At 43.1% G+C, this 21,849-nt stretch overlaps 1 pseudogene; it reads right to left on the minus strand.

Annotated features, from left to right (window-relative positions):
- LOC125912076 (phospholipid hydroperoxide glutathione peroxidase-like) overlaps window positions 1-21,849 on the minus strand; it is a 57,684-nt pseudogene that overhangs the window by 21,869 nt on the left and 13,966 nt on the right.

The following is a 21,849-nucleotide window of genomic DNA, read 5'->3' on the forward strand; positions in this document are numbered from 1 at the left end:
AATAATTACATCACAATGTTGTGGGCTTTTTTTAAGGATTTTAAGTGCACATCATAATAACCCAAGTTAAGAGAAGCTGAGATCTGGGGGCGCCTGGGTGGCTCAGTTGGTTGAGCGTCCAATTTCAGCTCAGATCATGATCTCGCAGTCTGTGAGTTCGAGCCCCGCGTCAGGCTCTGTGCTGACAGCTTGGAGCCTGGAGCCTGCTTCGGATTCTGTGTCTCCCTGTCTCTCTGCCCCTCCCTCGCTCATGCTCTGTCTCTCTCTCTCTGTCAAAAATAAATAAACATTAAAAAAAAAGAGAGAGAGAAGCTGAGATCTGGACCAGAGTACAAGAGATGGGAAGGTAAGAATAGGATGGAACAAAATACCCCAACTCCAGGTCCCTGAGCTGTGTTTCTCACACTGTGTCTTTGGGGGCTGGGGTGAGGGGCAGTGACAGACTACTCAAGTTACAGCATAAGCAGGGAACACCCACTTTACTTGATGCTGTCCTTTCAAACAGTTTTATGTTAAAATAAACAGATCTCCAGTATAAAACATAAGACCTCAAAGAAAATTCTCTCCTACAGGGTATTAGTTTTGGCTGAACTTTTCAGATACCCCCTCCCCCACATGTACACACACACACACACACACACACACACACACACACACACGTGTTCACTTTCTTCTGCCGGGAGCCACTCTTTAGGGGACCTGGTTGAGAAGCCTGCATTAGGCAGTGAGGCTCACCCCATGCCATGCCAACAACCCCATGTGGCAAGTGCCCAGAGTCCTCATGCTCTGCCCTTGGACTCCCACCATTTACCCCACCTTCTGGGCTCTCACTCTCAGAGCTGCCCCCATTCAGCCAGCATCTAATCACACTTTAATTTATGGCCCTATTTCCCCTTAGGGCCTGAAGCACACCCACAGTTTACCTGTAACAATCCCGACTTCTCTCCTTAACACAGATTCTCTCTAATCTATGATTTCTCAGACCACCCTGAGAAATCTAGAACCTTCTACACTCCTGCAGCCTTCTGAGGAGCAGCACTGCTACCGGGCATTCTCAGGTCACAAAAAGAAGGGCCAGGACACAATAACAGAAATGTAACAGGACTTGGGGCGCCTGGCTGGCTCAGTCGGTAGAACATGAGACTCTTGATCTCAGGGTTGTGAGTTAGAGCCCCAGGCTGGGTGTGGAGATTACTTAAATAAGTAAACTTATAAAAAAAAAAATAAAAAAAAAAAAGTAACAGGACTCAAACTGATTAAAAATGGATGAAAAATAGAAGTATTAGATGCACCTTCAAAATCTATGCAAAATCATCAAAATCTAGCCTCTAGGGCTGGGGGCTAGGATGGCAGACTTCCAAAAGACTGCCTGTGATGAATCATTATATACAAGGATTTGTCTAAACCAGACCCGAGGTGGACCTGACATTAGCCCATAGACTTTGCACATTCCTGCAGGGAGGGGCCGGCAACACTGTGGGTTAGGTGTGTGACCCTGGCCATGCCTGTGGCCTTGACTTATACTCCATGGACCAGGTCTTGACTCCTTATCCCTACTCCTCTGGTCTCCGACTCCCAGTCTGGTCCTGCTGCTGCCTTCTCTGCATTGATTGCTATCACAGTCGGACAGGAGGAGGGAGAGCCAATGGAGCCACCTGAGTGGACAGAACACTGACAGGTCCACTGACAGCATCCGGGAAGTCTACAAGCAGGGCCTGCTGAGCACCAGGATGAGGACGCTCAGGAGGTAATTGATATGGTAGAGGACGGGGGCTGGGGGGGGGGGGGGAGGGAGTCAAGCAGACCCATGCTCCAATCCTGCTGGTTACTGACAACTTCAAGATACATTGATAACAACTACTGCCCATTATCCAATGCCCTGCATTCCTGCTGAGCTCTTAATAGGCTTTATCTCATTCAATCCTCACAAAGACTCTGAGTTGAGTATTGTCAGTGTCTCTATATTACAGATGAAGAAACTGAGCAGGTAGAGAAGTAATTTGTCCAAGGTCATACCATGGTAAGTGATAGAGCTGGGATTCATACCCAGGTCTGACTCCAAAGTCTATGCCTCTAGTCAAATCACTAAACTGAGTGAACAGGGAAGAAGTCACAGAATCAGCTTTGAGAACCCAGTGTCGTCATTCTCCTGGTCAGAGAGCAACAGTGCCTCCCTGAGAGGCAACAGCCCAGACTCTGGGTTCTAATCCTGGCTTTGCTACTTACAGGCTGTGTGACCTTGAGTAAGCTTGGGCCTCTTTGTGCCTCAGTATCTCCTACATAAAATGGAGACAATAATAGAGCCTACCTCATAGTTTGCTCTGGGATTAACTTACTACACCTACAGCACCTGGAACAATGCTCAGTATGTAGTTGGCACTATATAAATATTGACTAGTATCAGTCCTGTAACACTTTCTCAGTTTAAGTTAAACAAGCTGAAAGGAGAAAGTCAAAATCCTGGTAGACAGGTTCTATGCCACGGCATATTACAGTCTTAAAATTCATCCTCCAACTAGAAAGTCCCTCCCTACCTCTCAAACTACATGAAGCAATGCTTTGTTGAAAGAGCAAGAGATTCACAGTCAGAGAGACTTGGGTTCAAACTCTTGCTTTGCCACCTACTCTGTGGCCTCAAGCAAGCTACTTGACCTCTCTGAGCCTCAGTTTTCTCATCTATAACACAGATCCCATTGTACCCACATGGTGGCAATTCAACATTGGGAAGAATGAAGAAGATAAGCCATGTAAGATATGCATGTTGGTGTTGCTCAGCCACACAAAGAGGCAGAAGCAAGGTTATTTATTCTAGCAGTCTCGCTCAGAAAGAAAAGTCAGACCTTTGATACGGAGTTGGTCAAACATTAATCAAACATAACCTCTTTAGCTAGATCTCTACCAAACGGAATTGCATGTTTGTTGCAGTAAAAGCTCTTTGCATCCTAGCTTATCAAATCGTAAAACAAGGACCCGACTAGATTTCACTCATTTTCAGGGCACTTCCTTATAGGGAATTAAGCTTTTACACTATCACAGGCAAATGAGTATTACAGTTCGGGTTCAAAGCAACCTTGGGGTCAGAAGACCTAGGTTCTCCTGTGAGACTCTGGGCAGATTACCAAACTTTTCCAGACCTTCATTACATCATTTGAAAATTGGGGAAAACAACATCCAGCCCCAGAGAGTTCTGTAAAGATTAAAGGACATAATACATAACCTATAGCAATCTTATGCGCTTTCCTCCTGTTAAAATGGACTAGACATCCCTCTTCTCCTGAAGGGTTAATCCCTCCTCCTGTGCTCTCATTCTCACCACCTCCCTGCCTTCTTTGAGATTTCCTTCCATCCACCACCTACCCTCCTCTGTCTCTTCTTTCCATCACTCCCTCTTCCAGCTCACTCCACTCATTCCCATCAACATTTCTATTAGGAGGAAAAGCACTCCCTCAAATCCATATCTCACAAATTTCTTGAAAAAATTAATCTCACCTGCTCTCTCCATCGCCTCACCTTTTCCTTCTCAATTCTTTCTGATCTGTATTATACCCATACCATGTCGCTCAAAATGCTTTCATCCAAACTACCAGAAAGCTCCCTCCAAGAGACAGTTTTTAGCCCTTGATTTATTTGACCTTTCGGCAGCATTCACTCTCGTTGGCTATTCCCTCTTTTAAAACATTCTTCCCCTAGGTTCCATAAGCTCTCATTCTTCTGATTTTCCTCCTGCCTCTCAGGTTCATCCTTTTTTTAAAGATTTTATTTATTTATGGGAATGAAGGCTGGTGCAGCCACTCTGGAAAACAGTATGGAGTTTCCTCAAAAAACTAAAAATAGAACTACCCTACAACCCAGCAATTGCACTACTAGGTATTTATCCACGGGATACAGGTATGCTGTTTCGAAGGGACACATGCACCCCCATGTTTATAGCAGCATTATCAACAATAGCCAAAGTATGGAAAGACCCCAAATGTCCATCGATTGATGAATGGATAAAGAAGATGTGGTATATATATACAATGGGGTATTACTCGGCAATCAAAAATAATGAAATCTTGCCATTTGCAACTACGTGGATGGAACTGGAGGGTATTATGCTAAGTGAAATTAGTCAGTCAGAGAAAGACAAAAAAATCATATGACTTCACTCATATGAGGACTTTAAGAAACAAAACAGATGAACATAAGGGAAAGGAAACAAAAATAATATAAAAACAGGGAGGGGGACAAAACATAAAAGACTCTTAAATATGGAGAACAGAGGGTTACTGGAGGGGTTGTGGGAGGGGGGATGGGCTAAATGGGTAAGGGGCATTAAGGAACCTACTCCTGAAATCATTGTTTCACTATATGCTAACTAATTTGAATGTAAATTTTAAAAAATAAAAAATAAAATAAAAAAGATTTTATTTATTTATTTTTAAGTAGGCTTCATGCCCAGTGTGAAGCCCAACACAGGGCTTGAACTCACAACTCTGAGATCAAGACTTGAGTTGAACACTAACTGACTGAGCCACCCAGGTGCCCCATCTCAGGTTCATTCTTATTCTGCCTTGTTAGCATCTCTTTTCTTTCCTTAAATGGTGGTCATTCTCAAGGACATGGCCTGGGTCCTCTTCTCTTCCCACATGAACCATATCCCTGGCTAATCTCATTTACCCCCTTCCCCATTCAGGCATCATTCATAGAGTAATAACTGCACTTGGATATTCCACAAGCTTCTCGAACTAAGCGTAAAAACCACAGTCATGGGGTTTGGGTCCAGCAAGTAAGAAGCATGCAAGTCACTGCTTCACCCCAACAACAAGTAAAAAACCGAACAAACTAAAAACCAACAACCCTTCTTCTTTTTTTTTTTTAAAGTCGTTTGTTTGTTTTCAGAGAGAGAGAGTGAGAGCACAAGCAAGTAAAGCACAGAGCAGAGAGAGAGGGGAGAGAGAATCCCTAAGCTGGCTCCTCACCATCAGTGCAGAGCCCAATGCAGGGCTTGAACTCATGAACCATGAGATCATGACCTGAGCCAAAACCAACAATCAAACACTTAACCGAATGAGCCACGCAGGTGCCCCAACAACCTTCTTAATGTCCATATCCACCAGCGAAGTGAGGCCACAAGTCAAACTGCTGCCTCCACAACTGGAGAAAATCACCAGGAGGATACAGAGAACCACAACTGGAGCAAAACCCTCATGAGTGCCACAGCAGGGCAACCTCAACTGTAACTGACCAAGTGTTGGAGGCTCAGGGTGGACAAGTCTGAGAGAAAAAGTCCAGGGAGATTCAGTTACTGGGAACCCTCACACTTCTGAAAGTTTTACCTCCTGAGCTCTTCCAGGTTCTCACAGTGAACACTGTGTTTCCAGCAGTGGGAAGAGAGAAGGAACCATGTGGAAATACTCCAAGCATTCTGTTCTTAACAAGGTCTGCCCTCAGGAGAAGCTGTTAACCAGAGCCTGGGGTTCTGTCAGGGCCTTACTGACCTCTCTACCAAAGAGAGAAGGGAAATACCCAATTCTAGCCCACTATAGCCATCCCGTCCCACGTAAAGTGGGGGGGGGGGGGGGGGTTGACAGCCTGCAGCAAGTTCAGGAGCCTAGAGGCACAGGCTCACTGAAACTGATCACAGGCCTACAGAACACTCCTCCTCCCCTCATACCTCACCACTGTTACTAAAAGGCCTACTCACAGCAGTGCCTTTTACCCAATACATCATGTCTGGCTGCCAAAAAGAAATTAAGACACATACTAAAAGGCAAAAAAACACAGTTTAAAGAAACAGAGCAAGCATCAGAACCAGATTCAGACATGGCAGGGACATCAGAATTACCAGACTGAGACTTTAAAACAACTGTGATTAGTATGCTAAGAGCTCTAATGGATAAAATAGACAGCATGCAAGAACAGATGGGCAAAGTAAGCAGGGAGACGGAAATTCTAAGAAAGAACCCAAGAGAAATTCTAGAGATCAAAAACACTGTAGTAACAGAAATGGAAAAACCTCTGACGTGCTTAGTAGTAGACTAGACACAGCTGAGAAAGAATCTCTGCGCTTGAGGATAAGAATTACATTCAAATTCTCCTCAGAAACCAGGTAACCAAGAAGAGAGTAGAGCAAAATATTCAGTGTTCAGAGAAAAAAAAAATACCATCCTAAAATTCTGTACCCTGTGAAATTACTCTTCAAAAGTGTAGGAGAGGGACACCTGGGTGACTCAGTCAGTTAAACATCTGACTCTTGATTTTGGCTCAGGTCATGATCTCACAGTCGTGAGACTGAGCCCCAGAGTAGAGCTCTTTGCTACCAGCACAGACAAGCCTGCTTGGGATTCTCTCTCTCTCTCCTCTTCATGCACACATGCTCTCTCTCTCAAAAGAAATAAATAAACATTAAAAAAAAGTGCAGGAGAAAGAGTTCTCAAACAAAAACTGAGGAAATGTGTTGCCAGTAGACCTGTCTTGCAAGAAATGTTATAAGAAATTCTTCAGAGAGAAGGAAAATTATATAGGTCAGAAATGTGGATCTACATAAAGAAAGGAAGAGTTTCTGAAAAGGAATAAGTAAAGGTAAAATTAAAGCTTTTTTTAAAAAATGTGTATTTATTTTTGAAAGCACAAGCGGGGGAGGCGGGGGGGGTGGGGGACAGAGGATCTGAAGCACGCTCTATGCTGACGGCAGCAAGTCTGATGTGGGACTCAAATTCACCAACTGCAAGATCATGACCTGAGCTGAAGTCCAATGTTCAACCAACTGAGCCATCCAGGTGCCCCAAAATTTTTATTTTTCTTATTTTTGGTTGATCTAACAGATAATAAGTTGCTCAAAATAATAACAGTAATATTGTATTGAATTATGCAACAGAAAGAAAATCAGTAAGGACATAGTTGAACTCAACAGCACCAACAATCAACTGGATATAATTGATATCTACAGACCATTTCATCCCATAACAGCAGAGTACATATTATACTCAAGATCACAGGAAGCATTCACCAAGACAGACCATATAAAAAACACCTTAACAAATTTAAAAGAATAGGAATCATACAATGTCTGCTCTCAGACCACAGTGGAATTAAACTAGAAACCAAAAACAGAAAGATAACTGGAAAATCTCCAAATACATGGAGATTAAACAACATACTTTTAACTAACACATGGATCAAAAAAGAAATCTGAAGCAAAATCTTGAAGTATTTTCAACTAAATGAAAATAAAACCCCTGTTTATTAAAATTTGTGGGATGCAACAAAAGTAGTGCTTTGAGGGAAATTCATAGCATTAAATGCATATATTTAAAAAGAAGGAAGATCTAAAATCAATCATCTAAGCTTTCCAAACTGAGCCTGGCAGAATGGCTCCCACAAAGAAGGGTGGCCAAATGAAGGGCTGTTCTGCCATCAACGAGGTAGTGACCAGAGAATACACCACCATCAACAGTCACAAGCACATCCATGGCATGGGTTCCAAGAAGCGTGCCCCTCGGGCACTCAGAGATCTGAAAATTTACCATGAGAGAAAGGGGAACTCCAGATGTGCAGACTAACACCAGGCTCAACAAAGCTGTCTGGGCAAAAGGAATAGGGAATGCTCCATACCATATCTGTGTGCGGTTGTCCAGAAAAACTTAAGAAGGATGAAGATTCACTAAACAAGCTCTATACACTGGTTACCTATGTACCTGTCACCACTTTCAAACATTTATAGTTAATATGGATGAGAACCAACTGCTCATTGTCAAATAAAGGTATAAAACAGAAAATAAATAAATAAATATAATCAAATCAAATCAATTATCTAAGCTTCCACTTTAGGAAACTGGAAAAAAGAGAAGCAAATTAAATCCAAGGTAAGCAGGAGAAAAGAAATAATAAGAATTAGAGTAGAAAGCAATAAAACTGAAAACAGTATATCAACAGAAAAAGTCAATGAAACCAAAAGTTGGTTCTTTGAAAATATCAATAAAATAAAAAGGAAAATACAAATTACTAATATCAGAAATGAAATGGGAGACATCACTATAGATCCTAAACATCAAAAGGATAATGTAAGAATACTACAAAGAACTCTATGCCCACAAATTTTATAACTTAGATGAAATGGACCAATTCCTTGAAAGATACAATCTGCCAAAACCCACCTAGGCAAAGAGACAGACAATCTGAGTAGGCCTATATCTATGAATGAAACTGAATCAATAACTAATAAGCTTTCAAAACAGAAAGCACTAGGCCAAGATGGGTTCACTGGTAAATTCTACCAAATTAATTTAAGGAGAAATTATACCAAGTTCTATATAATCTCCTTCAGAAGATAGAAGCAGAAGAAATACTTCTCAACTCATTCTATGACCAGTATTACCCTAATACCAAAACCAGACAAAGGCGTTACAAGAAAAAGAAAAAACTACAGTTCAATATCTCTCATGAACATAGATGCAAAAATCCTCAACAATACGTTAGCAAATCAAATCGAACAATGTATGAAAAGAATTGTATACCATGACCAAGTGATTTTATCCCACATATGCAAGGTTGATTCAACATTCCAAAATCAATTAATGTCATCCATCAAATCATCAGGCTAATGAAGAAAAATCACATGACCATATCAATAAATGCATAAAAAACATTTGACAAAGTCCAACATTCATTCATGATAAAAATTCTCAGTGAACTAGCAATAGAGGGGAACTTCCTCAACTTGATAAAGAATATCTACCAAAAATCTATAGCTAATATCATAGTTAATTGTAAGAAACTAAAACCTTTTCCCACTAAGAGCAGGAAAAAGGGAAGGATGTCCCCTCTCACCACTGCTTTTCAGCATCATACTGGAATAGCTAATGCAATAAGACAAGATAAGGAAATAAACAGGGGCACTTGGGTGGCTCAGTCAGTTAAGCGTCCAACTCTTAATTTCAGCTCAGGTCATGATCTTATGGTTGGTGAATTTGAGCCCCACATTGGGCTCTGAGCAGGCAATGCAGAGCCTGCTTGAGATTGTCTCTCTGTCCCTCCCCAACTCGTGCATGTGTGCACGCTCTCTTTCTCTCTCAAAAAATAAATAAACTTTTAAAAAATAAAAAATAGGGACGCCTGGGTGGCTCAGTCAGTTAAGCGCCAGACGTTAGTTCAAGTCATGATCTCATGGTTCATGGGTTCACGTGGGGCTCTGTGCTGACAGCTCAGAGCCTGGAGCCTGCTTCGGATTCTGTGTCTCCCTCTCTCTCTGCCCCACCCCCACTCGCGCTCTGTCTCTCTCTCTCAAAAATAAATAAACATTAAAAAATTTTTAATAAAAAATAAAATAAAAAGGAAATAAACAATATAGATCGGAAAGGGAAATAAAATTGTATTCACAGATGACATGATCATCAATGTAGAAAATTCTAAAGAATTGACAAAAACTACCTAGAACTAATAAGTGATTATAGTAAGGTTGTCAGATACACTGTTTTGTTTTATTTGTTTCTATTTTGAGAGAGAGAGAGAGAGAGAGAGAGAGAGAAAGAGAGAGAGAGAGAGGGAGGGAGAAGCTCATGTGCAAGCAGGGGAGAGGTAAAGAGAAAGGGAGAGAGAGAATTGCAAACAGGCTCTGTGCTGACATGGGGCTCCATCTCATGAACTGTGAGATCATGACCTGGGCTGAAATCAAGAGTCTGATGCTTAACTGACTGAGCCATGCAAGCAACTGTCAGGTACAAGTTTAATATACAAAAGTCAACTGCTTTCATATACCAGCAATAAACAAGAGAAATTTGAAATTAAAAATATAATACCTAGGGGTGCCTGGGTGGCTCAGTCAGTTAAGCGTTCGCCTTCAGCTCAGGTCATGATCTCACACTCCGTGGGTTTGAGCTCCATGTCAGGCTCTGTGCTGACAGTTCAGAGCCTGGAGCCTGCTTCAGATTCTTGTCTCTCTCTATCTCTGCCCCTCCCCTGCTCATGCTCTCTCTCTCTCTGTCTCAAAAATAAATAAAAACATTAAAAAAAATTTTTAATAAAAAAATAAGAATAAAAAATACATATATAATACCACAATAGCATCCCCCCAAAATGAAATACTTAATTATAAATTTACCAAATATGTATAAGCTGTATACAAGTAAAACTACAAAGCTCTGCTGAAAAATCAAAGAACTAAATAAATAGAGAGATGTTCCATGTTTGTGAATAAGAAGACTGGCTATTGTCAAGATGGCAGTTCCTCCCAACTTGATCTATAGATTCAATGCAATCCCAGTCAAAATCCCAACAAGTTGCTTTGTGGATAGCAACAAACTGATTCTGACGTTTATATGGAGAGACAGACTCAGAATAACCAACATAATATTGAAGGAGAAGAATAAAGTTGGAGGACTGACACTACCCAACTTCAAGACTTTTCTATAAAGCTACAGTAATCAAAAGTAATCAAAATTTCAGGGCACCTGGGTGACTCAGTTGGTTGAGTGTCCAACTTTGGCTCAGGTCATGATCTCATGGTTTGCGAGCTCAAGCCCCACATCAGGCTCTGTGCTGACAGAAATAGACCCATGTAAATAATATAGTCAACTGATCTTGACAAAGGAGCAAAGGCAACAAATGAAGACTGTCTTTTTAACAAACACAGCTGCAACAACTATACATCTATAATGCACAAAATAATCCACACACAGACCCTACGCCTTTTGCAAAAATCAACTCAAGATGGATCGCAGACCTAAATATAAAATGCAAAACTATAAAACTCCTAGAAGATAACATAGAAGAAAATCTAGGTAAACCTTAAGTCTAGCAGTGACTTTTCACAACGCAGAGTACTAACCACTATACGATCACGGCCAGCAGAGACTTTTCAGATACAACACCAAAGTCATGATCCATGAAGTAAAGAATTGATAGGCAACACTTTATTAAAATTAAAATCTTCTGCCTGGCGTGGAAACACTGTCAAGGAAAGGAAAAGACAGGGGAGCCTGGCTGGCTCAGTCAGTAGAGCATGTGACTCTTTTTTTTTTTTAATTTTTTTTTAAATGTTTATTTATTTTTGAGCAGGGGAAGGCCAGAGAGAGAGAGAAGACACAGAATCTGAAGCAGGCTCCAGGCTCCAAGCTGTCAGCACAGAGCCTGACACGGGGCTCAAACTCATGAACCATGAGATCATGACCTGAGCTGAAGCTGGACACTCAACTGACTGAGCCAGCCAGGTGCCCTGAGCGTGTGACTCTTAATCTGGAGGTTGTGAGTTCAAGTCCCATGTTGAGTTAGAGATTACTTAAAAATAAAACTTTAGAAAAAAAAAGAAAGAAAGAAAACGGGGGCACCTGGCTGGCTCAGGCAGTTAAACGTCCGACTTTGGCTCAGGTCATGATCTCACGTTCATGGGTTCGAGCCCCATGTCTGGCTCCATAATGACAGCTCCAGAGCCTGGAGTGTGCTTTGGATTCTTCATCTCCCTCTCTCTCTGCCTCTCCCCTGCTCATGCTCTGTCTCTCAAAAATAAATAAACATTTAAAAAAAAGGGGGGGAAAGACAAGACACACACTGGGGAAAAAATAACTCCAAAAGACATATTTGATAAAGGACTATTATCCAAAATACGCAAAGAACTTTTAAAACTCAACAGTAAGAAAACAAACAACTCATTGAAAAATGAGCTAACGATATTAACAAGTATCTCACTAAAGAAGATACAGAGACGGTGGGGCACCTGGGTGACTCAGTCGGTTGAACATCTGACTCTTGATTTTGGCTCAGGTCATGATTCCAGGGTCATGGTATCAAGTCCCACATCGGGCTCTGCACTGAGCATGGGGCCTGCTTGAGGTTCTCTCTCTCTCCCCCCCACCTCTGTCCCTTTCCCCTGCTTGTGCTCTGTCATAAATAAATAAATAAATAAATAAATAAATAAATAAATAAAATTTAAAAATTAAAAATAAAATAGGTCTTAATTCCTCTGCCTACTTCAGTTTCGCCCCAATCTAATCCACCCTCTCCATTCAGCCAAGATGAGCTTTTCTAAAATGCATTCTTGAAGGGGCACCTGGGTGGCTCAGTTGGTTAAGTGTCCAACTCTTGATTTTGGCCTGGGTCGTGATCTCACTGTTCTTGAGTTCAAGCCCCACACTGGGCTCTGCGCTGACGGTATGGAGCCTGCTTGGGATTCTCTCTCTCCCTTTCCCCTGCTTGCACTGTCTCTCTCTCAAAATAAATAAATTAAACATCAAAAAGATTATAAAATGCATTCTTGAAAACCCTGTAACAGATCCCATGTGTTCTTAGGACGAAGTCTAGACTTCTGGGAGATGCTGTAGGAGCCGTGCCCACATCCCCATGACCCACCCTAGATATCACCTACAGACTATCCCATACACACAATGGCCTCCAGCAGCTCTGTCTCTCAGCCTGCCCCAGGTCATTCTCTGAGGAACCTGGGACTGGCCAGAAGTGGAAGGCGTTAAGGTTCCCAGATGCAACCTCCAACCAATGAGGGACGAGAGCACTGGATAAACGCCTGCCTTCCTGGACCAATGTGACAATTCAGAGGCATGTCCAACAGGCTCTCAGGTGTCTCTGGTGGTGCTGGCCTTCAGTTGCCTGCTGGTTAATACAGCCTTTGCGGGCTTCCTTCCCTTCCGCTTACTTTCCCATTCCTTCATCATGCTTCCTGGAACCAACCTGCAAATAAACTACTTCTACTTGCCTGTTTTTGCTTTTGGGGTACTCCAACAGAAGACAGTCCCCTTACATGGCTCATCACCCCTTCATCATCAGGTCCCTGTTTCCTTTTTCAACATTAGTCTTTGCCACTTCCCAATTTGTACTCTGTCATCAACAGGCAAACAACTTCTTTTAGCTCCTCTAGGCCTTGGCACATACTATCTTTCCCCTCTTAGAACACTCTTCATCTAACTCCCATTCAACCCTGCTTTATCTGCTTAAATGTCACTTCCTCCAGGAAGGCTTCCAGAATTTCCAAGTTCAGGTTTTGTATTACTTCCATCTGTTTTCAAGACATCCCATTCTCCCCCCAAACACAGCACTTATCATATCATTTGGAATAGTTTCCTTAATTCTCTCCTGCCACCCGTACTCTATGTTTCAGGAGAGCAGAGACCATGTCTTCCTTGTTCATTGTTGCACCAGAAAAATCTAGCACAGTCCCAGGCACAGAGTAAAACTTTCTGAATAGGTCTGGCACATGACAGGTGCCAAAAAATATTTGTGGAAATGAAAAGGAAAGAAGAACCAAAACAGTGCTCAAAACAAGGTGCAGTGTAACTTGTCTAAACTGACAGGACACAGTCCAGAGAGGGAACGAGTGACCAGGTTTGACATTCTTCAGCTTCCCGCCTGAGCCACCCTGTGGAACACAGAATGGACCCACCTCCAAACTCCAGAAATCATGGAGACAGCTTTCAATAAAAAGAACACAAACTACTATATGGGTAGTGTCACTGTGAAAATAATTCATAATCCATGAACTGACTCAGAGTTATCCTGAATAATTTAGCAGCAAGCCCACCAAGTCTAGTAACAAATTTCTACGATTTGGCTACAGTACAGACAGGCTGTATCAGGACAGGTTAACTGCAGAGTCAAACAGCACAATAAAGTCCAGTCAGGTCTGGCAGCTCTCCTTCAAGTGGTGACTCAGGGACTTCTAGTCATCAGGGGGAGAAGGTATGCAGGGAGGACAGAGAGAATACAGGAGCTCACACCTGATATTTAACCACCTCAGCCCTGAAGTGAACACATCCCTCCCTCTGCTGATAACTCGTCTTGTCACACGAGACCCACAGGGCTCCAGGGCAGGGGGCTTGCTAATGGAGCTCCCGGCTGGGTATCTGTTTCCCAACCCTGCTCTACACCATGGAAGGGGCCCACGGGTCTTTGGGGGTCAGCTAGCAGCCTCTGCCACACTGCCATAAGGGTTATTTTGTTTTAGGAAACCGAAGTGATCTGACAAGCGTTGGGGATCCTATCAGTACAGCTACAGTACCTTCATCATGTCAAATGGAGATAGAGTCAAAGATGGACATTGCTATCCCTTCTCACAGGCACCTCTACAATATTCTCGGCCCTCGCTGGTTTCCCTTTCTCCAAATTCACCCTGCTCCACCCTTAGCCTTCACTTCCAATTGATCATACTGAGTAACTGCTCTAAATTCAAACCTGCCCCCTTTAAGGTACCTTAGTGGCCTCTGGCACCTTTAGGATGAAGTGTAGACTCCTCAGCAGGGCATAAAAGGCCCACCAGGTTCTGGCTTCCACCTCCCCCCAGCCTCATCTCCCTACATTCCCTTCTCCTGCTCTATGCTCCACACTACCTGCAGCCCCACAAGGCACTAGGCCCCTTCATGCCTATGCTTGGGCCATGACCCTTTCTGGGACACTCTCTCCCCTTCTCCCGGGGAGCACCTGTGCTGTCCTTCCAGATCCAGCTCAAGTGTCTCTTCCTCTGTGAAGACTTCTTTGAATCCACCTCCCCCACAACCACAGTTAGACATTTTGTCCTTTGAGCCACCACCTGTCTTTATACATACATTGAGTATCACACTTGTCACATGACACTACACTAACTTGCTTCTATATCTGTCTTACCTATTCTATGAGACCACAAACTCCTTCAGTTCAGGGACCAACTCTTTTCATCACCATTTTCAGAGGCTGACGTGATACCCAACATGTACTAGGAACTCAATATATGTTTGATGAATGAATTACCAGATACATGCAAAGGAATCACAAGTCATGTAGAGTGAATCTTGAGAGGCAACATTCTTTTGTTGCTTATGGAAGCCAACAGATAAAGATAATATTTCCAAGCTAAGAAATATGCCTCTGGGGCCTCTAATTTCAATGCAGCTTGTGACCAGAAAAATTCATGACCAAGTTCATTCGGATTTCAGATTGGGCTTAGGAATCAAAACAGTACTTTCTCATTTATGCTGATCCTTTTTTACATGTTCATAAACTTAAAACCAAGCATGTGGAACTGACTCAGACACCCAAATGGGATAGCAAGCAGGAGCAAGCTCCTGTCCAATGAGAAATCATCCCAGTAGGGCACAGATGCCAAGCTGAACAACTTTTTATGGATGAAGATGAATTCAAATTAAAAAAAAAATTTTAATGTTTACTTATTTTTAAGAGAGACAGAGCATGAACGGGGGAGGGTCGGGGGGGGGGGGACACAGAATCCGAAGCAGTCTCCAGGCTCTGAGCTGTCAGCACAGAGCCCAACGCGGGGCTCAAACCCAGAAACCATGAGATTATAACCTGAGCCAAAGTCAGATGCTTAACTGACTGAGCCACACAGGCACCCCCAATTTTTTTAATTTCCTCTTTATAATAAGAACCAGATAAAAACAGGTAAGCTGGTTTTATTAAAGAACTTTTTAGAAAATAAGCTGAATAGTAACACTTTTTCTCAATTAAAAAGTTAATACTTACACCAAAAATAAAAATTTCTAAGTATCAGAAGATAATGAATTAATATAACTTTTCCTAGCCTGCCTATTAAATCTTTTATCTAAATCCTATGTCAAATTTCAATGCTTGTGTTTAACTATGTATTTGCAGTCTCGTCCTTTCATGGCTCAGACCTGGCAATTTTATTAACCAGGAAGATGTAGGAAATACCATTGATTGGGATGTAATAATATGTAGCAGGTACTATGTGAGATGCTTTACATACATATCATCTTTTTAAATGTCCCTAACAACCAGATCCCTGAGTGGCTCAGTTGGTTAACCATCTGACTCTGGCTCAGGTCATGGTTTCACGGTTCGTGAGTTTGAGCCCCGTGTTGGGTTCTGTGCTGACAGCTCTGAGCCTGGAGCCTGCTTTGGATTCTGTGTCTCCCTCTCTGTCTGCCCCTCCCCTGCTCATGCTCTGTCTCTCTCTCTCTCTCAAAAATAAATCAATGTTAAAAAAAAATTTTAAATAAATAAAAAATGTCCCTAACAGCCTCCTAAGGAAGTGCACTGGACCCTCGATGGGTTTTACCCTGCCCAACATCCGGCCTCCTGTACACATTTAAGGAATTCCCTGTCCTGTGAGACTCTCACTGCAGGCACTCTGTCTCCCTCTACAAAGACTGGAAAGCCAGGTACTCACTTTCCAAGACCCCCTTACAACTGGAAGTTAGCAAGAGGCCCTGGGCCAGACTATCAGACAGACTGACCCAGACTTGAGTCAGAAGCTAGTAACCCAGAGAGGCAGGGACTTATAAAGAATCACTAATTAAATTCTTACCTATGGTCACATGGAATCGGGAACCCCCTGAAGGGAAGATCTGAGGGACAAAGAGCCACAGACCAATAGGAACAGTATACGGAATTCAAGACTGTGGAATGCAGTGGTTTCTTCTAATGTCCCTGCACAGAACAAAGACAAATTCTTACCTTTTACCCCTACAACATGCACTGAAATCCAAGACTTTATATAACTTAAAAAAATAAAGCTCTCTTATGTATATTCTCTCTCTCTCTCTCTCTCTCTCTCTCACACACACACACACACACCCTCAAAAGTTTGATTCTGTGGGTCACCAAATTAACTGTTAAATCCACACCCTCGCAGGATCTTTTGTGTGAAATTTAGGGTACTGAGGAGAAAGAATTTAACCCCGAGTACTGGAACTGGGAAACACGCCAGCATTTGGCTGACTCAGAACACTCAAAACCTCACTGAGTCTTATCAGCCACTCCCTCCTTGTCCCTTGAAATGCTTTCAGCGTCCCTGACGACCTGCACCTGGAGGGAGGCACAGCAAGGGAAGCCAGTTCATCATCCACTCCACCCACAAACAACACTCCTTGTCTCTGAGCCTCTAATGAGGGCAGATCTCAGATGCCCTAAAAGAGCCCATTCTAAGGCCAGTCTCCTGCGCTGCCAGGGAAACTGGCTTTATGCTTGGTCCAGTGTTGTTTGTGATGATCGGTCCCGAATATTGACAGGAAAGAGGGATGCGGCCACGTAATGAGGCTGGGAACAGGCCGGCTAGATCCCGGAGATCTTGGGGTAACTTCCAGTCCTCCCTGGGGTAGGACTGAGATCATTTAAAATTATAGAAAGTATGGTTGCATTAGGTTGTGTGGGAGGAACTTATTCCTTCAAAAGGGTAAATACAGGAAAAAGGACTTAGGTGGAAGTTGGACCACCGAAGGCATGGACTCAAGCGGTTGCTTTTGTTTGGCCACCTGGCATCTGAGCCCCCTTCTCATGTTTGGAAATTTCCCATTTCCCAGTCTTAAAAAGAGTTTTGGTGGATGGAAGAACCCACCTCTCACTATAGCAGCTGAAATACTACACAGACTTCCCCTGACTCCTTCACCCCTAGGGAACAGCAGATGACCTAAGTTCTGGAAGCAGACACACCTTACCCCACTGAATGAGAAACCAGAAACAGACTGTAGAGAATCCACTGTATCAGCAGGCAGGAGCAGCGCTGAGTTCCAGCAGCTAGTGGCGCCAACTAGCGGCCAGCACCCAACCGCCGGACACTGTTACTCCCAGTCCATGGGACCAGCTGTGTGACTCTGGCTGTGCTTCCACTTTGGTCCCAGCAGCTGCCTGACCTGCCTTGTTCATATGTATTTTCCTTTCTTGAGATGAGGTTAGCTCTCCAATACCTTTCTAGCAAATTCTTTTTCTGCTTAAGTGTACAAGTAAATGTGTAGTTGGTTTGTTGTTAGACACTAAGAACTCTGGCTGAGACAAGTGGATGTTATCGCATTATAGAAATCAAAACTTAGAGAGGTTCAGTGACCCACAAAACAAGACATCCAAATAGTGGCAGGATTCTGTCTCTCATCTGTTTTCCATTCTGGCACACAGCAATACCCAGAACTGGAATGTTTCCCTCTGCGGAGGAACACCACTCCAATCAGAGATGCTGTTATACTAACGTGGAGAAAAGTCATTCACAACATTTTAATGGGACATTAGGAAAAATCATTTTTTTCCAGAAACATTTCCCAAATTCTGCTTATCAGAATCCACCACAAGAGTGGAACGCATTGAAATACAACACTTCCACCTTCTTTAAAACAAAATCTGTTTCCTTTCTCTGCCACAGCATGCCAGAAAAGTCCCCAAGAAAGCTAAAAGAAAGTCAAGGGAAAGCATCTTTTTCCTCCTGCTATACAGTGGAAACAATCTTTTGAATAATTAATTGACTAAAGGTACAGAGCTCCGGGAGGCTCAGGTTCCTGTCTATCATTAAACAATTGTGGGCGGGGCACCAGCTCCAAATCAACAGGCCCAGCCCTTTCACAAGAACTTGGAGTTGGCCTGATGATGGTTTTTGAATAAACAGCAGCCTGCCTCTTCCTCCCAGAGATCTCTGGACAGCTGGTGCCTGGCACAGAGTGGGCACCCAATAAACACCTACTAAATGAATTCATCTTCGTCATTCCTATACTAAGAGTTCAAAGCCATCTAACTTGGAGTTCAGACCCTAAGGACATAGAGGATCTGAAAAACAAATTCTTTTTTTGTTTTGTTTTCTGTCTTCCTTCATTTCTTTGCCCAATTTCCATTCCCTGATGTTCGTTAGTGCTGAAGACAAGCTGGGAGCAAATTAAACATGACCAACAGAGCCAGACTTTCTAAAGTATCCCTAGAAAAGCAGAGAATTCCATGGGACAGGGATGAAAAGTTCTGGCCCAGAAGGGAGGGTGTTGTCACCGCTGCTGAGGGCTCTCAGAGAACAAATACTAATAGAATTAAACATGCTCTTTTCTCATCCCTGAAATAAAAGAAAGGCAAGATCCTACATCCTCAGTTCCAGGACTCCCCTCTACCTACTGTGGGGGGTGGTGGTGGTGGTGGTAATAGTTTATATTAGATAAATATTCTCATCCTGTCCAGGATCAGTATTTAGTGACTCTGAAGAGAAACCAAAGCACCACTTTGCACCACAAGCTCCCACTTCGGCTTCTTATCTTTTTTTTTTAAGCTTTTTTTTTTGAGACAGAGAAAGAGACAGAAAAAGACAGAGTGAGAGAGTGGGGGAGAGCAGAGAGAGAGGGAGAGAGAATCCCAAGCAGGCTCCACGCTATGAGCACAGAGCTCAATGTGGGGCTCGAACCCACAAACCATGAGATAATGACCTGAGCCAAGATCAACAGTCTGACTGACACTCAACCGACCAGAGCCACCCAGATGACCCAGTTCAGCTTCTTACCTTTAAAAAACAACAACAGGGGCGCCTGGGTGGCTCAGTCGGTTAATCGGCCGACTTCGGCTCAGGTCACGATCTCGCGGTCCGTGAGTTCGAGCCCCGCGTCAGGCTCTGTGCTGACAGCTCGGAGCCTGGAGCCTGTTTCAGATTCTGTGTCTCCCTCTCTCTGACCCTCCCCCATTCATGCTCTGTCTCTCTCTGTCTTAAAAATAAATAAAAACGTTAAAAAAAAATTTAAAAAACAACAACAACAACAACAAAAAACTACCTGGAGGCACAGGGTAGGCAGAGTAATCCCTTTCTCCCCTGTGCCCCCAGGTTCTCACCCTAATCCTTGGAACCTGTGAATCCTATGTGGCAAGAGACTTTGCAGATGGGATTAAGGGCCTCAAACTGGGGAGATTATCCTGGATTGTCTGGGTGGGCCCAATCTTATCACGTTAGTCCTTAAAAGCAGAGAAATTGCCCTGGCATTGGAGAAGACTTGTGAGACTACATCCGACTTCTGACCTCCAGAACGGTAAGATCTACAACACCCAAGCCTCCACTTGAGAGTTGTCACTCTCTGCCTGTTCACGTTCATTTTAGGAACAAGTACACAGACAACCCAAGGGAAGTGAGCCTGCTTTTGTTGTTGCTATTTGTTTTCTCATTTGTTTCCCTGACCAACTATAAAAGTCCCTGCCTGACTCTCTGGAGTGACTGCTAGCATCTTCTTTCCTGTGTGAAATTCCTCCGGACTGAGTGGGCCACTGAACTGCGGTGGCGGGCAGGTCAGTATCTGAACTAATAATGAATGGCCCGGCAGTTTCTCCTCCACGAATCACAGAATGTTGGAGCTAGTTGGAGCCTTGAGATCATCTATTCCAGTCTTATTTTACAGTAGGAAACAGATGCCCAGAGAGTTAAAAAGACTTCCCGAGAAAACAAAAAAACACTGATGCCCGGCCCCTGCCCCCAGAGATGCTGATTCGATTGTTCTGTGGTAGGGCCTAAGTGTCCATTATTTTTCAAAGCCCTCCTTTCTCATGGGACTTTGAAATTTGGCCTACTCTCAACACATACTGAATTCTACTTAAAGGTCCAGACTAACGATAATTAATTTCCAGTATCACAGAGACCAATACCTGTTTTATTCCTGGTCACTATAAGCTTTCATTCGATGCAAAGCAAAAACATTTCTGCATGTTCTTCCCTGAAAGTTCTCATTTTCCCTGTCCTTGTTTACCTTCTGAGAGAGAACCTTATGTGACTCCATTTCCTTCCCTGGGTCCTACGCTGTCAGTGTTTCTTTTTCCTCTCCATGCCTTGGGAACCGAAGTCTCCCCCCAGACCTCAATCCCAACAGTCGACAGACCTCTCCATGGTGCTCCCCACATGCCTTCATGAACCACCTTGGGCCTGGCGTGTGGACAGCCCCCTTGCCTCCATGCTGTGCTCAGGCCAACAGGAAGTTGCTGGTTCCTCCAAATCAGCAGTCATGCACGGAAAAAATGCTATTTGCAGATGCTTTGATTTTTAAGATTAATACTTCTTTTATTAAAGTTCAATTTAAAGGGTACCTGGGTGGCTCAATCAGTTAGGTGTCTGACTTCGGTTCAGGTCATGATCTCACAGTTCATGGGTTCAAGCCCCACATCGGGCTCTGTGCTGACAGCTCAGAGCCTGGAGCCTGCTTCAGATTCTGTGTCTCCCTCTCTATGCCCCTCCCTGGCTCACACTCTCTCCATCTCTCTCTCAAAAATAAATGAACATTAAAAAAAATTTTTTTAAGTTAAATTAAAAAATCCAGTATTTCCAGTGTAAATCTAGTTATTAACCAAGTGCAATTCAACAATCACTTTTCGAAGTGCCTTCACAAATTAATTTAATGCTATTAAATATTTAAATACTGACTTTGAAGATTTAGTATATTATAATTCTCTTTTTAATTCTTTTTCTGATTAAGACCTTCCATTTGGGTCTCAAGTCACATTCTTGATGGTATCATGATGCCAATTCATCAGATCCTGCTCACAACATGGAATCACACTGTAAACTTTTATACTATTGCATGATTTGGGTTGACCGAATTCTGTATCTCTCTCATCATTTCCTTCCTTGGCAGGGCCGTAACTCACATTTTTAAATAGCACCCTTTGTATTTTACATGGTTCTCCTGTTTTTTTATTTTTTTGTTTTTTTTGTTTTTGGCTCCACAGTTTTCAGGCTCTGTGCTAATGACCCCCCACCATATACTAATAGCACCCCACACCAATGCCTGATCTCTTCCCCAGTTTCTGACCTCCTTGGCCTGTCCTAACATCCCTACATGGACCAAATTCCAGTGCTGAGACCCGACCTCTGCACTGTTGCTCTTGTCTTCTCCCCTTCCTGAATGTTCTCTCCCCTTCTCCACCCATCCTTCAAGGCTCAAGTCAAATCCCATCTTCCTTCACCACAGCCCCTCAGGATTTCTCTTTTCTCCACACATGTACTGCCCATTGCTGCTGCCTCATGTTATTGCCTGTTAGTTTTTCCTGCTTTTTGTTTTCCCTCATCTATATCAGAAACTCTTAGAAAACAAGAGTTGTGTTTTAGAGGGTTTGTATCCCTGTTTATAGCCTAGCATAGGCATGATAGCATGGGCATGACAGCAACTCAATAAATGATTGCAAGGGTAGGTGACTTTCATT

This window comes from Panthera uncia (assembly GCF_023721935.1).
Source record: "Panthera uncia isolate 11264 chromosome C1 unlocalized genomic scaffold, Puncia_PCG_1.0 HiC_scaffold_4, whole genome shotgun sequence".
In the NCBI taxonomy this organism is placed as follows: Eukaryota; Metazoa; Chordata; class Mammalia; order Carnivora; family Felidae; genus Panthera; species Panthera uncia.